Source organism: Anser brachyrhynchus (genome assembly GCF_964034855.1).
Source record: "Anser brachyrhynchus genome assembly, chromosome: 2".
Taxonomy (NCBI): domain Eukaryota; kingdom Metazoa; phylum Chordata; class Aves; order Anseriformes; family Anatidae; genus Anser; species Anser brachyrhynchus.
This window is the reverse complement of record NC_137695.1, coordinates 103,025,134-103,042,117: the sequence shown is the minus strand read 5'-3', so window position 1 is coordinate 103,042,117 and position 16,984 is coordinate 103,025,134. Positions and strand designations below refer to the sequence as shown.

General features: G+C 34.3%; 1 long non-coding RNA gene across 2 annotated transcripts; it reads right to left on the bottom strand.

The window, feature by feature from the left end:
- Positions 1 to 515: 515 nt before the first annotated feature.
- On the bottom strand, positions 516 to 3,448 carry LOC308190128. 2 transcript variants are annotated; one of them, XR_013946924.1, is made up of 3 exons: positions 2,738 to 3,448; positions 2,475 to 2,561; positions 516 to 1,270 (listed from the first exon to the last, which is right to left on the bottom strand). It is a non-coding gene; the product is annotated as an uncharacterized lncRNA (long non-coding RNA). The 2 variants fall into 2 exon arrangements; XR_013946925.1 differs by having other exon boundaries at positions 2,475 to 2,545.
- Between the last annotated feature and the right edge of the window lie 13,536 nt (positions 3,449 to 16,984).

The window sequence follows — 16,984 nt, the reverse complement described above, 5'->3', positions numbered from 1 at the left end:
ATAAAATTCATCAAAGCATATCCTATAAAGAAGTTTACAGTCAATGAAATAACAAGTGCCTTACTGAGGCCCATTTGTACCCTGAAATGTTGCCATCTTACAGAGCCTAGCTTAACAGCAGATATTAAAATGAAGTGTAGTGTCAGCAGGAGGAACAAAGTCAGAAGACAGTTGCCACTTAATTATAGTGTTCTGCCACAAGTGAGCTAATAAAACTAACGTTCCTCTAACGTGAGGAACAAAAAAAAAAAAAAAGCAATTAGAATGGATTCAAAAAACAGTGCTGAAACACTTCTTTGCTTCTTCCTGCAAGTCCTTTCCTGCTGAGAGTAAAACAACATGACAGCAAGGAAGGCACGAAGAGCAGCTGGCAGCCCAATAACATACTAGAGCAGTCAATGCTGTCCACATGGTTCTCCACATGAGGCTTTTAGAGAATCCCAATACTGTAATCTATAATGCATTGGAAAAAAAAGGCATCACTTTTCAAGGCCATTCTCCACAGAAGGGAAATACATGGTTAATGAAAAGAAAAAATACTTCCTATTATACTTCTGTGAACCAGAAACTAAGAAAAGAATGTCTTAAAAAAAAAACTATTCCAAATCTTATCTATACCTGGCAGTAAGTGTTTAGATGATTTTCAAATTAAAGAAAAAAAAAAATGATTGGAAAGGTACCAAGACATAAGATTACCACAAAACATTATTTTATAGCTGTTTATAATATGTTTTAATAACAACAGTCTTGTAACATTTATATGATCAATGGTCATCAGTACAATTATGGCACGACTGAGGAAGCTTGTGAAGAAATAATGTATCATGATGTCATTCATTTAAAATTGTATCACTAATTACTGAACAACTGGACTTTTAATGACGAATTAAATAGCAGTGTTTATTTAATAAGGAAGAAAATAATTACCACAACAAACATATGACTAATACTTCAGCAGTTTAATATACAGCTTCTTTTGGAATTTGAATATATTAATTGAAAGCTTTTCAATGTCTTTTGTTGTTGTTGTTGATATTGTTGATAGGTTCCAGCTGAACAATACATTTTCCTCTAACTTTTTAAAAAACATTTGTTCCATAATTACTATAACTAGCAAATATTTATTAAGAAGGCTTTTGTCTTCTGTCTCTTATATGCAGTGCACTTGGTTACTTCATATTTGACCATGTTTTTTGTAGAATCAGTTTTGCCCTTTCCATATATTGACATTTAGGCTTTGCTTTGCTCTTCAAAGGACTTACAACCAGGCCTGACATAAGAAAAAAACAAACACACATAAATGTTTGCAAGACTTGAACTGCAGTACATTCTGCCTTTATATATTTATTCTTTTTTCCTCACTCTTCTTTCTTGCAAAAGGAAAGCTATTTCATCATTCTGTAGGATGGATCACTGATAAAGTAGTTGTGTTAGGGAGTCAGGATGGTAGCTAATATTTGAAACAAATGCAAATTAGAAAAAATAAGTTTCTACCCACATCTAAAAAAAATTTTGCATATTTTCATAGAACAATTTATATGGAACCAAGGCATAAACTACTGTATTTGTACATGTCTTTTAGAATACACCATTTCTGACGGCAGTCTGTGCTGAGTGCATGTTCTGTGTAACTGACACCTTTTTTTTTCTACATGTATATTCAACTTGCCCACTTGGCTTGTGCTTCTATAGGATGTGTTCTACCTTTAAACATTGTTAGAGTAGGTGTAAAATATCCAGAGTTTGAATCCCACTCAGTAAATTATCTTTCTATCTTATGTGGGCCATCTTCTAACTGCTGGAAAGAATCTACCTCAACAGAATTAAAATCCTTCACATAGAAATAAATAATCAACATCTCTTCACATTCTACCTGCATTGACTTTAACACTAATGAGCTAGTGAAAAATCTGTTGTCTTTAGTGTCAAGGATGTATGAATCTAGACCAAATTTAGTTTAGAAGTTTCTCATTTTACTACCATAAAGCGTCTTTAAATTGGATTGTGGGTATTCAAATTAAAATGAATTCAGTAGTTTCTACAAGAAATGCTAATTGAATTAAATTGCTGTCTCTCTTTAGCAGTGTTAAGTCAAAACGTAAATGTAAGGATAAAATGAGATTCCTTACCTGTTTAAAAGTAATAAAGAAACAATTTATTTATGAGATTTTTATTTATCCTGTGATATTTAAAAATATTTAAAAATATCACAGGAGTTGTTGTTGTTTGTTTTAAGCAGCAGACTATTGCTGTCTGTCTCACATCTATGGTTGAAGAGAGAGTAAAGGTAGCAGGTTATTTCCTATCAGTCCAAAACTTCATAGCACCTTTTTTAGTTGCTATTTCACACAAGGTGATTATGAGCTTTTAGGATTTGAATACCTGTCTGCTACAAGGAGACTATCAACTTATCCAGTACAGTTTAAGCTGTCATCAGGTCATAACTAACTACTATCTGTCACTGTCTTACTCACCTGTAGTAAGTTGGATGAAACAGCTTAGAGAGCTTTCATTATCTCTGAAGATATCCTCTGGGATGTTTGGTCTGCAAGTTAGAAAATCTAACAGATAAAAATGAACAAACAAAAAGAAACAACAAATAGGAACCTAATCTTGGCCAGCATCAAAATTTGGTCTGTATCCCTGTTAGGCACAGTTAAGCAGCAAAAAACAGTTGACAGGATACATTCTTAGAGTATCAGAAATTTTTATTTTTTTTATATCTCTTGCCTATTACCTCTTCCATTTTCTGTATTGAATTGCCCATCTTGCTGTTGTATACTTTAGTCAGTAGGTAACAATGCCTATTCTGTCATGTTTCTTACATGGGCATTGATGATGTTATTTATTCTCCACCACTTTATATCAGCCTTTAGTACAGTATTTTCATTCCACTTTGGACAAAAAGCAACCACCCCCACCCCTAAATACATAAAATATATGACATTAAAGTTTTCTATTTCCAGAACCCCTTTCAGCACCCTTTACCACCACTAAATATTGGTGTTTGGACCTTCTGTAAGCTTTCTTCCTCAAATTATTATTATATTTCACCCTGCTTGTTTGAAAATGAGACACTTTCAGTAGGAAAGCTTCACAGTCTTATTATTATCTTTGTTTTGTTATATAGATAATTTTGAATGAGAAGTTCTTCTAGCCTGAAGAAAGTCAGCCATGATTGTATTTACATTATAAGTCATTTTCAAAGGTGCTAACTGCTAACTAATTGATCTTCTGAAGCTAGCCAATCCATAATGACTTTTATAGAGGTGTGTTGTAAGTGGCAAGTAGGGCTTTCTTGCTCCTTTTTCTCACAGACCACTACTTGTATTAAATATATCCATGTTCCTTTGGCATTAATTTAACCCTTAGAGGCCACTCTTAATAGAACTTTCATAAAGACTTTATTAATTTTTCCCCAAAAAGTGATCCTTAAATAACATCAAAGATTTACCTACCCCCTTTCCTGTTTCTGACACTGGTAATAAAGGTTTTGAAGGAGAATGCTTTTTTCCTTTACTCTGGTAGCAGAAGGCTGCTCTTGCAGCTCCATCAACCCTTGGCTTAGAAAGCAAAGGGGCTTCCTAAACCAGAAACTACAAACTAACCTGTTATTAAAACTATACAGTGAGAGAATAGAAGCGGAAAAGAGCTTGGCTTTTGCTGCTGTATGGCAATGATAGCCAGATCTCTCTGGAGAATTGATGTAGAACAGGGAAGATCTTGAAAAATTATTGGTTTCAGAAAAATTTCTTCATTTCAAGTTCATCACAGGCAAGCACAGAATTTAGGCACATTCAGGCTTAGCTGCCCAGATTTCTGTTAGTGTTAGTTTAAGCAATTACTAAATCTTTGTTTCTTGTTTGTGTTGTTCCTCTGTTTGGGAAAATGAAAAAAAATATTTATTAGGAAAATGTCTTTGTTAAGAAAAAAATATTTGCTGTGAGGGTGGTCAAGCTCTGAAACAGGCTTCCTAGTAAGGTGGTTGATGTCCCATGCCTGTCAGTTTTCAAGAGGCATTTGGACAATGCCTTTAATAATACTCTTTAACTTTTGGTCAGCCCTGAAGTGGTCAGGCAGATAGCCTCGATAATGTTTCTAGGTCCCTTCTAAATGAACTATTCTATTTTTTGTGTTTCAAAGCTAGGTGTAGGACTGCATAGTGAGCTGATCTACATGAAAAGTAATCATTTTGGCAAGGTTAGTTTTGGAATCAGAATCACTATCCTTATGCCTGTAACATTTCTGCATGGCGAAGACCTTACCAGACAATTTCATCATAGTGGTAGACAGTAATGTATTTCAACATTTGGTATACAAACAAGAAAGCAAACAAAAAGCTATGGAAAGTTGTTACATGGAATGACCTGTTACAACATTATCTCTGCATTACACGTCAATTGCATTTTGCTATTGAGACAGAATAACAGTAAAAAATTTTAGCAACATTTACGGGGTTCTGGTGGAAAAGGATCTCAATTCAGTGTCACTCCTACTTGCTTCAGTTCTTCATGCTGGCTGGAGTAAGAATGACCAGAATAGAGCAAGCTATTGAGCAGCACCAAAATATATTTGTCAAATCATGCACTGGTGAAAAGGTGAAGCTGAAAAATGAAGTGTGTAAGTGTAAAATGGTAAAGCACTACTGAATGACTACTATTAATATAATAGACTGATCTTACAAAAAAGTGGTTGATATTATAAACTACAACTTTGTGAATCACATATACAAAATAACTGCTTCACTTTACTCATGACTTACACATTTTCAGCAAATATCTGTGTCTAGTTGGGGACATTACTGTTTATGAAACAGCCTTTAAATTACTAGAAAGAAGAAAAAGTAGAAATATTGTCCTATTCCCTGTAGGGGAGTCCTACTGTCCTACTCCCGGTAAAAAAAATATTTTAACCTTTGTAAGAGAAAAACATTGCAATGTGTTACACCGTGCAAGCCTTAACATTTAAGTACTAGGCATGCTTTAGAGCAGGAGAATTGATACGATTTTCTTTTCGGACCTCTTTCTATGCCAAATTTCTAGGTTTCTACCCTGAAGAACTCTACTAGAATTACATACAGACTCCCTTTCTTCTTAATTTGTAGACCCTAAATCTTCTGTCAGCTGCTTTGAAACTTCCAGCTTCAATTCTCAGCTACCCTTTAGCAGAGCACACCATGACAGGTGAGAACTTCGACTGCCAATGAGGTATTCGAATGAGTGAAATTATAAAAACACAGGTGTATCTTATTTTCTCCTCACTTCCTTTTGTATTAAAGGAAGATCAAACAACAGCAACAAAAGTTAATGGTCTCAAATATGGTGTGCTACTAACCATGAAAAATCAGTACATTCAGAAGTGTGGTTTCCATAACAACTATATGAACCTGCAGGGATAAATTCAGCTTCTTGAGTGGTTTGGCTTCCTAAATCTCAGACACCTATAGTCACAAGACACTTAAATCTACCAGGCACCCATAGACACAAGGGAGAAATTGGGCTTTAGTACTTGAAACATCCTAACAAAATATATCACAGGTACAACTGCAATATCAAGTCCAAAGAACAAGCTAAATATAATATATATATATTATATAATATATAATATATAATATATATAATATATAATATATATAATATATAATATATATATTATATATATATAATAAATTGACTACTGAAAAGGTAGAGAGGAAATAGGAAAAAAAAATCCATGTGTGGGAAAGGAATTTGCAGGTGGCTTTGCACTGTTTCACACATCCCTTAATTAGAGATAATGAGGAAACAAGCGGTAGAAACAAAAACTTGAGCAAGGTCGAGATAAAGTAAATTGGCTCCAGTGTTAAAGATGAGCTTTGGGCAGTGGCCAATTGCTGGCTGGCTTGAGGCACGTGTTCGAGAGTCTCTAACCAATTGTATGACAGATTCGGGCGCATGGACAGCACGTGGGGCTATGGGGAAAATATAGGTAGTGGTGAAAAATGGCAATAAATGTCTCCTGTTCAAGAGCCATCAGGCGTCCGTGTCTTTCATCCCCTCATCCATGTAATTAAAAGTCACACAAACTGCACTGTAAAATCACAACACAATGTGCCATCTCAATTCATGCTTTCTGACAGTAACAATAGTTGCCTTTGGCAAGTTGTGGAAAACAAAACAATTTTATTTGTGATAAAAATAAAAACTTAACCTAACAGCATTTCATAAGCAGCACATCATATTGATTGTCTACCTCCATCTCACAATATATCCGTATTTTGTAAAAACAACACAATATAATGATAGGGTTTCCTTAACTGAAGTGAATAAAACAATACATGAAGATATTGAATAATATATGGATAACACAATAGAATCCAGCCTTACAGTTTTCATACAACAGAATTAAATAATTTCTTATTTTTCTAAAGTGGAAGTGGAAAAAATAAACAAAGCTGAACCAGCTCTCATTCCTTCCTCCATCCTTTTTTGGAGAAAAAAAAAAATCAGTAATAGTACCTACAGACATGAGTGTCTCTGATTAGTCATATTTCCATCTAAAAGTACACAGACAACACACTGTAACTTCTTCACCAATTTCCAGTATATACAGAACCTCTGGCCAAAGAGCTTTAAAGGAAGGAAAGAAATAACACCAAAGTAGTCATGTGCATACATACATACCTGTATGCATGTGCGAGTTATAAATGTTGGTATAGAACTATCCTGGATAGAAGATAAATTGCAACCTGCTAAGCAAAACCTTTTTTTTTTTTTTTTTTTTTTTTTTGCTTAGTAGGAACAGCTTTGCATATCAGATTAATATATGCTACCTCTAGGACTGGCATAGGTAGTTCACAGCCACTCTTAAAAATAGGACCTGGAAATACACACTGTATCTCCATCACACAATGAGGTATCCTAATCAAAAATATGCTGTTCTCTATTACAAGGTGTTGTAAGCAACAGTAATATTCTGTCTGAAAAATTTGGACCTAAAAGCCTTTGGGGAACTGCTACTTTTGCAAAAACTACAGAATTTGTCAGAAGTCTTAGTTCTCTACACATAAAAATATCTGAGATCTGTTCTGAAAGAGTTTTCTTTAGAAATTGCACATATCACCAAGAAAGATTTTTTTCACTTAAACAATTTTTTTAGGTGCAACTGCTGTTTAAAAGCTGCTCATACAAGCAAATTTTATCAAAACCTTAGTCTTAATACAGTGTATTCTACTTCGAAACTAAATATATATATATGTGTATATGTTTATTTGTTCTGTTCCTGATTTTCCTGATACATAATTTACATACATATTACAAGTTCAGAAACTGAGATACGGTCCATTCTGTTGAAGGAATAGCTACTCAAGAAGAGCTGTGATTTTATCCATTCCTATTTAACCACTTCTCATGTTCTCGCTTGGTGATCTCTGTTTCTTTTTCACATAGCGTATTTCTTGTGAGTGAGAACACTAGAACTGTATCTATTATTAAAATTAAAGCTATTCTCAAATGGACTGTTTCATATTTCAAAGTCAGGTTGCAGTTGTAGTATAATTTAAGGAGGGTTAAAGATGATAGTACTAGAGTCCCATCCTCTTACAGGGAAGTTGCCACTTGTGTGATCATATGATTAGCTGTTTAAAACAAAACTTCAACACAGCTGAATCCATTTCTTCTTGAACAGTCAACTCCAGTCTCATGACAAGATATGTTGGCACACTACAGTGGGCATGCACTGCATGTTGATGATAGGACTCTGTTATAGCCAAATGAAAACACCTTTATTATTTATAATTATTATTTTGAATTATAACAGGTTCATTATTATTGTTTTTATTTATTTTAATAAGGCTGGTAGACTTTCATTTTACCTTAAAGGTAAAAGAGAAAGTTCACATAGGTAGTAATGGCATTTAACTACTTTGTCAGGAAACCTAAAAATGCAGTGTCTTGAAGTTCCCCCTTATTGGTTGTTCTGAAGTTATCTGAAAGACAGATAATTTCTCCTATAATTTATAAGAAGCCTTCATAGTGGGAAGAACTATGAAGTCAACAAAGATTATTGTTACATTTCATTATGATAACATATAAGTACCTACTTCTATATTCTTTGTCTTAAATTCTTAGTAATGTCTCAATTTTGTAGTACTATAACAAAAACAACCATTGCCTGAGTTCATATTCTGGTGCTTAGATATATGAATTTATGACATAGCTGTCCTATTTTATTAAAATATATCATATACAACATACCAATGAACCAACCAACATAACAGAAAAATAAACAAAACAAACAAACAAAAAAACCCACCAGCAACAACAACAAAACAAAGGCTGCAGTAAGAATGTAAAAATGCACACCTCTATGCCAGATTTTACCTAAACATGCAATGGACGTAAAGAAAATAGAGGACAAGTAGCAAAAGTAATAAACTGTCACTTCTAAGCAGTTTAAATGAACCCATCCAATTTACACAATTCACTAGCCTGAATTTATCTCATAGCAATTATTACAAGCACTCTGATGTTCTAATGTGTTATAGGAAATACAGTCCTCATCCTTCCCTTGAGTCTTACTAAATAAGCAAATTATATTGATTGTTGTCTTAATGGATAATACTGAAAAGAACTCATTTCGGTCTTTTTATCATGTGGAAAAGAGGAGAGAAATACTCTATAAAGTCCTTCTGGTTTTTTTGTTAATTGAGAAGAAATATTTTATAATAAGCTTAAAAAAATAACAAACATATTTCTCACTTGTGCAATTTCAATACTCTTTTCAACACAAAGGAAAGAAGCAGTGTTTCTTTAGTTGTTCTTCAGATAGATGGCTGCAGCAAACAAAAAGCATTTTCATGGGAATAGCAAGTTTAGCTTCTAACAGTTATACTTTTTTTTTCCTCACCAAATCAAGACTGCTATAAAATTTCACAAACTTGCATGTTGAGAAGTAAGGAGTGTCTTAAGTATGTGATAAGGAATTGGTGTTTTCACTTCCCTGTTAGACAGAGAGACAGGGGCTGAATCAGCAATCCTATTTCCACACAAAGTTTTCCTAACCATCACCTTTCACACTTCATGAGTTGGGTCACAATTCTAGAACTCCAGTTCTTTGCTAAGGCAATCCTGAACAAGCAATTGGAGTGAAAAGCCTTAATATGGTAATATAACAGGTAGGAAGTTAAGACGAGGAAATCAAAAACAGTGAAAGGTCTTGCAGGAGGTGGGTGACAGAACTGTCATAGTAGCATCCTTATTCTTTTTTGTTAAACACAAAATTAATTTTCCTTTATGCTCTTTGTTGTATATTTTACTTCTGTTTAGACCTGATAGTCCCCAAAATTTTACAGGCAAGACATTTCAGTCAGCTTTTATGTATCAGTTCAGACTGTATGACATACATTTTGCACAAGAATTCAGAAACCTAAACCATTTACTAAGCAAGTTTTACAGTTCTTCTTTCATAAAAATAAAAATCTTAAAATCCTTCAGCTTCCACTCTTTTACAATTTTACTCATATGATACTGTTGATAGCATATTTTGTTACCAAAGTATTTTTAAAATATAATTTAAACTTAATTTAACCCACACATTAAAAAAAGAAAAAAATAAAAAAAAAAAGCTAATGGAATCAAATAAATCAAAAAAAAGAATTTCTTTCAAAATAAATGTTTCAATCCTATTTTCCAGATCCAGATTCTTTTTTTTTTTTTTTTCATTTTTGTTAGTTTAAGGCCTACCCCAACCTGCAACTGCTAGCTATAGAATACAGAAGCCTGGCTTACAATATTACAAGTTTCTGTGGTATTCATTTTCATTTTTGGCTAAACAGAACAATGAACTGACCGGTAAAATCAAATACAACTGCAGCACCTAAAAATCTTATTTCTCCACCTGGAAAAAAAAATAAATAAGAAGATTGACAAACACATGCTTCTTGCTTAGGAGGTTACAATGATCCACCCTTGTCACTACTGCCCAGTGAAAGAGTTGAATTTTATCCTCCACTGTTTGCATGTACAGAGGCAGGCAGAGACTGCTGCAGTTTTGGTGCACTCAAAGAGGATGGTTGTCTAAAATAAATGACGGCAGCAGGTTGCTGTCAGACCAGCTTAGCTGTCTTATGTGATTTCAGTCTTACCGTCAGTCTCACAGTCGATTTAACCTGGCATAAACTGTCAACGAGGCCAAATAAAACCTACCTACTGATCCCTTCTTCTGACTTCTCACTTCTTTTGATGAAGTGTAAGAGTTAATGAGGCCATCTAATGAACAAGAGTAAGAAATGTTCAAACTCTTGTGTTGACAGAAGACAGGGAAGGAGCAGTCAGCAACTGGATTGCAGTCAGGAATCTGCGACACTGCTATCTGATGATGACTGAAATATTGTCCTGAGGGGACATCCAGATAGCAGAAAGATGTGCCAGGTGCTCTTGGATGCTTCTGTGCAGTTGTGAAAGCTGTAGAGTTGTGTTAATATCTCCCACGGTCTGGCTAGTAATCCCCACTCAAAGAGGTAGTTGGTGCAGGATTCTAACATCAGGCTAGCTCATGTACAGCTGCATTTGTCACATGGTGATAAAACAAGTCTGGCAAAGGAGATATGATTATCAGGAGACAGGAAATGGGGATATAAAACACAACTATGCTTGAAGGCAGGATTGGCACAAAAACACATGGGTGAATTTGGTTAAATAATAAAGAAGTGAGTTTTTGCATAAACTTCCCACCACAAACAGTGGGTCCATAACCTGTTTATAATTTAATGATCAGTTTATGAAAGATATTTACAAATTGGTTTCTTAAAAAGGATCTCTCAACTTCTGATCCACTACTTCTTAGAAGCCGGCACAAAAGTGTTTATCTTATAGCCAGGAAAATAGATGTAGTAAGCATAATAAAACTGTAAATAACAACAACAAAGTAAGAGTTAAATAGCTATCTAAAAAACAGATAAACACCACCACCAAAACAAAAACAAACAAAAAACCAGGAGCACACAAAACTAGTATTTTCATCTCTGTATACAGAAAATGACATAAAAGCAAGTGCTTGGTATAAATTAACAAATGACTTCTGAGTTTTTTTCAGCCTTTGAACAAAAATTTACCCCCCCCCAAAAAAATTTTTGTTAAGATATTGACTGATGAAAAAGAATATATATTAGAAAAGAAGCATCGATGCCCTCCAGAGTGAAAGCAAACAAAGAAGCAGAAGCACTTTTATTGCTCATGTACTTGGGCAAACTTTGTTGAAATTAAGTGAGGCTGCAAAATCAAGAGATTTCTAAGAAAAGAGGGTCCTTATGAGTCTCCAGTTCTTACTGGAAGATAGAAAAGGTAGTCTTGGACATGCACACAACAGCATTATTTTACATAGACAGATAGGTAGGTAGATATTCAATGTTGCAAGACACAAACAGACCATTATCCAGACAGTAAAATACACATGATAATTAATCATGTTTGCTTTTCCCCTGTATTCTCAAATAAACACTTTGAATCTTTATAATTTCAGTAAGATGTGCCTAAGATAGCACATATTTACTTTTGGAGATGAGAAAACGAGGAGGAGGAAGGTTCTTTGAACCACACCAATCCAGTGCATGACTCCAGGCAGTATCTTTCTAATCAGATTTTCATGATGTTTCTGGGAAAAAGCCTAGGAAAAAATAGTAAGTATGAATAATGCAAAAGAAAACAAGCAAACAGAAAACACAACACAAGAAGTACAAGGAATTGGGTGACGTGATATTTGCTCCACATGTTCCTGAGAGAGAGTGTCTTCAACTTCTTTGGGGAAGAGTAATGTTACACAACAGAGAACTGCCTTAAATACCACACAGTGAATTCACACAGCTTGTCAGTTTGCCCATAGTATCCTGTGCAGAGCAGCAAACTACTTCTCCCTCTGTGAAGTGCCATATAATGGAAAAGTTTCATTATTCTGTTCAGACCCGCTCTGCAACACAAAGAGAACAGAAATTCTGAAAAAGTACATCTAACACATACAATGAGGAAAAGCAAAACTCTAAGAAACTTCTGATGGTCCAATAACAGGAAGTCATAAAGTAACTTGTTCTCACATTTAGCTGTTATTAAACTACATCCAGAAGGGAGGAAAAAAACAAAAACAAACAAACAAAAAACAACAACAACAACAAACTTAGGAAAAATATGGTGCCTGCAGCTTGTGTTCATATCTTATATAAAGTTAATAAGAAAAACAATGAATAAGAACTGGAGAGTGTGAAATCAGATTTAGAATGAAATCATGGTATTGTGTACTAACTTCCCCTGAACTGTAAGCAAGATGATGATATTTCTAGCAGCAGCACTTTCAGTAGGAACACCTCTGGATCATCTATCAAAAATCAAACTCTCCAGTGTGTACTCCAGAGCAGTAAGTACACCCCAGAACAAGAAGAGTCAGTATCTGTACTGAAGAGCAAAGCATCCAAGTTGGATAATCATTGTCATTACTAACTGAATAAAAGTAAGAAAATATATATATTTTTGAAGTAGGGCATAACAGGATTTTTAAACTACATTTTCCACTGTGTTTTTCACTCATGCAATGCTTACACTGACAGTATCCAGTAATGCATTTAATACTCACATCATTCATCAGAGATGTTCATAAGACAAGCCATTCTAAAACTAGGACTACTAAGCAAAAAAAAAAAAAAAAGCCCTCCCTCTCTAAAACAGAACATTCATACTTTTTTCTTTCACATTGTCAATTAGTCATTAGTCGTTGTCAGATAGTCATTACGTTTACTGAAAAACATATGGTTAGACTTACTAATAAAAGGAAATATGATTATTTGATTTCCACAGAAGTTAAACAGCTCTAGAAGTAAGTAAGAATTGTTACTCAAGCCATGACTCTCAGCAATTTGAGATGGTGCATCTGTGCTTGGTTACACATGCTTACAGTTACACCAAAGACAGAAATATTCACAAAGGGACCTCTGAACGCTTGTGTTTCTACCTAACATAAACCAAGATGTACTTCAGTAAAGTAACTGATGATCCACAGAGATTACTCACACAGCAAGCACTATTCTTAAAATCTCTTCTTTCTAACTTTTAATAGAAAAGGAACCTTCCCAGCTTAGAATAAGACCAATGTATATACAAATAAATTGAATTATAACACCTAGTCATTCATGCCTGTAATATGAAAATCCTAATCAAATTAACATAAAATTGGAACTGTCTTTCATTCTAGGACTCCATATGTCATTATATCACACACAAAAAAGAGTTGTGCAACTAAATCTTGTTATCAGCAGCCAACGTCTAACTATATATATGTGTATGTATGTGTGGTAACACATTTAACAATTCATCAGTTTGCTGTAGGTTAAATTAACTAGTTGTCAATAAAAATAATTTGTATGAGTTAACAGAAAAGACCTTTGCAGAGTCTGTGCAACATTCTTGCAAGTTCCTAGGATGGTTGACATGATAACCTGTTTCTTTGCTGAAGATGTTCAGCAAAAAAAACCCTCAGAAGTACTCAGAAATGTCTCTTGACCTTTCTTAATATCAGTAACTGATATATGAAGTAAGCATTGTTGTTCCTTTCACCCACTTTGTTTGATACGAGTAAGAGCAGTCAGCTTGAGCACAATCATTATAGAATTCCACTGATAACTGCGTTATCACTAATTGTAATGATGCAAAACAAATCCTAATTCAGTACTTCATATGGGGTGTTAGAAGAAGTTGACAGTAAAGACTGAGCACTAACAAGATTTACTTCTGTATGCCTAGAAAGCAGACAGAGGAATATGCTAGGATATGCAAATTAAAGAATTTAGGAATTTCTCTCTTCCTTAATAGTAGTTTAAAAATAAAAATAAAAACACATGGACTATTTGATTATTTTAACTCTGTAGATCACTAAAGCCACTTTATACAAATTAAAATTTCAATTAAAAGCTATATTGTAATGACTCTGAAAGGAAATTTTCTCCAAAAAAAATGTCTAAACTGAAAGTTGAGTCTAGAAACCCTGAAAGACACAAATAAAAGCAGTTCAGAATATCACACATACCATGAAAGAAAAATCCCCAAAACTGAGATAGGTGAGAAATTCTATGAACACGATAGGCGGGGTGCAGCAGTACAACATAAGGAAAAATATCAAGGAAGTGTATGTGTGTCTAACAAAGGGAAACTAATTTTGAAAACACAGAATTGATCTCACTGGTGAACAGATGAGGTGGGAAAATAAGTGCTCAGCATGTGTATTTATAGAAAGGCAAGGAATAATGATGTCATTGTTCAGTCACAGTCCCTTCATATATATATTCCCTTCTTTCATATATTATCCCTTCTCATGTATACATATATGTACATATAAAATAACTTATTGTACACAAATAAAAGAATGTAAACCTGTGAGTTTGGAACTTCTCAGGTCTGTGGTCTTAAAGGTACAGTTAACATTTTCTGCCTTCCCCTTTGGTAATAAGTTTTTAGCTTATTAACAGCGAGGATCTCTGCCGTAAAGTACTTTGACAGGTGCTAAGATGTAAAACACACTGAACATGATTCAAATTCTCACAAATATTGGCAAAGTTCTTCATAAAGTCTGTTCTTCTAAATGCCAGGCAAAAGATGCCTAGACTTATTCTTAGCATTTCTCTCACATTAAATGGTTGTAGTATCTTTGTATCAGTTAAGGACTTTTAATAATTGATAGTGACAGCTTAAAAATACTGCTAAAGATTCTGTACATATTTGTCTGACGAAATACTTTTATACGTGTATTAAAGCCTTGGCTATTTTGTATGAGCAGATAAGCAGGTCTTCAATCTGATACTCTCTCTCAGTAAGTGAACTGAGCCCCAAGGACATGAAGTGCACATACAGCACATCATAATCTTTCTTACATTATAATCAGAACAGAGAAAATCATAAATAATGCTTTCTTCTTCATATTGGAGGGGGAAAACATCATAATAGATTGGGGCAAGGGGGCTGAGTGATTTCATGGCTTCTGGCACCTAACAGTAACTTTTTACAGAGCGTTTACAAACATGTCTGGCTTTACTGGCATGTCTGGTTAGCAATGAGAAAATCTCATTGGTAGGAAACATGCAATTCTAGAGATTCCACCTTAGTAAAGAGTTGTTTGAAGGCATATAGTGGTGAAACAGGAAATAAAAAATCTTTATAGAAGTGCTTATATAACCCTATGGGTTCATATATCAGAGTACAAAACAATGCAGCCATTGTCAATAGCTAATACAGAGCAATGTAATCTAAAAATACATCAACAATATATTTTCTAAAGGTATTCCAAGATCCAGGGATTTTAAATAGCTTTTTCAACAGGATTTTAAATAATGTTTGGGAGTGGAACACTGTATGAAGTGAAGTAAGACAGCGGAAGGTGGATGTGCAGAGTTTTTTATTCAAATTCATTGCAGAATTGAGAAAAATTAAGTGGCACTGCCTTTCCCATTACGTTCATAGGTATATATAACTAAATTCACTGAAACATCTTTATATGAATTTAATGACCAATTCCTTTGAATACTTCTGTTAAAAAGATTTTTTCACAGGCATGACTAAAAGTGATACTATAAATATACACACTTGAGTTTTCATACTTCGACACAAAGTTTAAAAATAGGCTTATCTTTAAGGACAAAAAGTATGCTCAGAAAAATAATGTTATTTGAAATAGCCAAACTGTGCATTTTCTTTGCTCATTTGAGTGAAACGATTTTCAGGGGCACAATGAATTCTTTTTGTTTTTGTTGCTCAACATATTTGCTATTTACCAAAGAGTAATCTTTTCATGTAGTTCCACATACACTTTATATTAAATGAAAAGGTAAATTTTTCAGAATAAGAGAAGTGATTCCAGAAATTTTGATTTTCCAGAAATATTCTTATGAATACATTAAATAGAACAGGTAACAATACAGATTTATACACAAAGTTTCTTTGTGATACGACATTTGTGATATTCATGACATAAAACTTTAAATACAGGGAAAGCAATACCTACAAAGCCCTGCGGATGAGATATTAATAATTAAACCTTCTATGCAGGTAGAATTTATCTAGGGAGCCCCCACAGACAAGAGTCTGGCATGATAAAGAAAAGACTTGAAAGAAATCTATCTACACTTCAAGTCTACCAGCACTATGTGGAAATAGTCTGCCTTTTTTTCTGACATTTTGAGCAAGTTTAAAATTATTTATCCAGTTGGTACATTTTAGAATAGCCTAATTCTTCTGGGAAGGCCTTGGGAAAGCCTCTATTGAAAAGATTAGGGTAAAATTTAAAGCTTCTAACCTTATCTTCCCTGGAAAGACTCATCTTGGCAAGTCCTCATATTTAAAAATAAAAGTCATACCTCAGCAATGTGAAGTCAATGGGAAAAAAAAAGTTAAAAAATGGTAATAATAATAATAATAATAAAATGAATATAAAGTTCACACATTCAATAACAGAAAGTGCTGGGGGATAATCCACAGAGTAACTAAAAATAATGCTGTCACAATTGTGCTGTGCATTTAGCTTCACATCTTTGACCAGAGATATTACCAAACCAAAATGGCAATAATATAGAAAGTCATTTGAAATAAGCATTTTTCTGAACACTGTTGGAATCTTCATAACAACTAACTGTGGTGATTTTAGTCAGGTGGGCAGTCAAGCTCCACCATAACCGCTCTCTCGATCCCCCTCCTCAAAGGGAAAGGGAGAGAAAGTATTGATGCAAAGGGCTCAAGGGCTGACATAAGGACGGGAAGATCACTCAACAATTAGTGTCACAGACAAAACAGATTAAGTGTAGGGAGATGTATCACTTGTTACTAACAAGCTAGGGAAGTGAGAAACAAAGAAAACAAAATAAAACCACCTTCCCTCTTCTACCTCCTCCCCCTGAGTGGTGCAGGGGAATGGGGGCTCCAGTCGGTCCCTTACACTTTGTCTCCGCCACTCCTTCACGGTCACTCTCTGGCCCTGC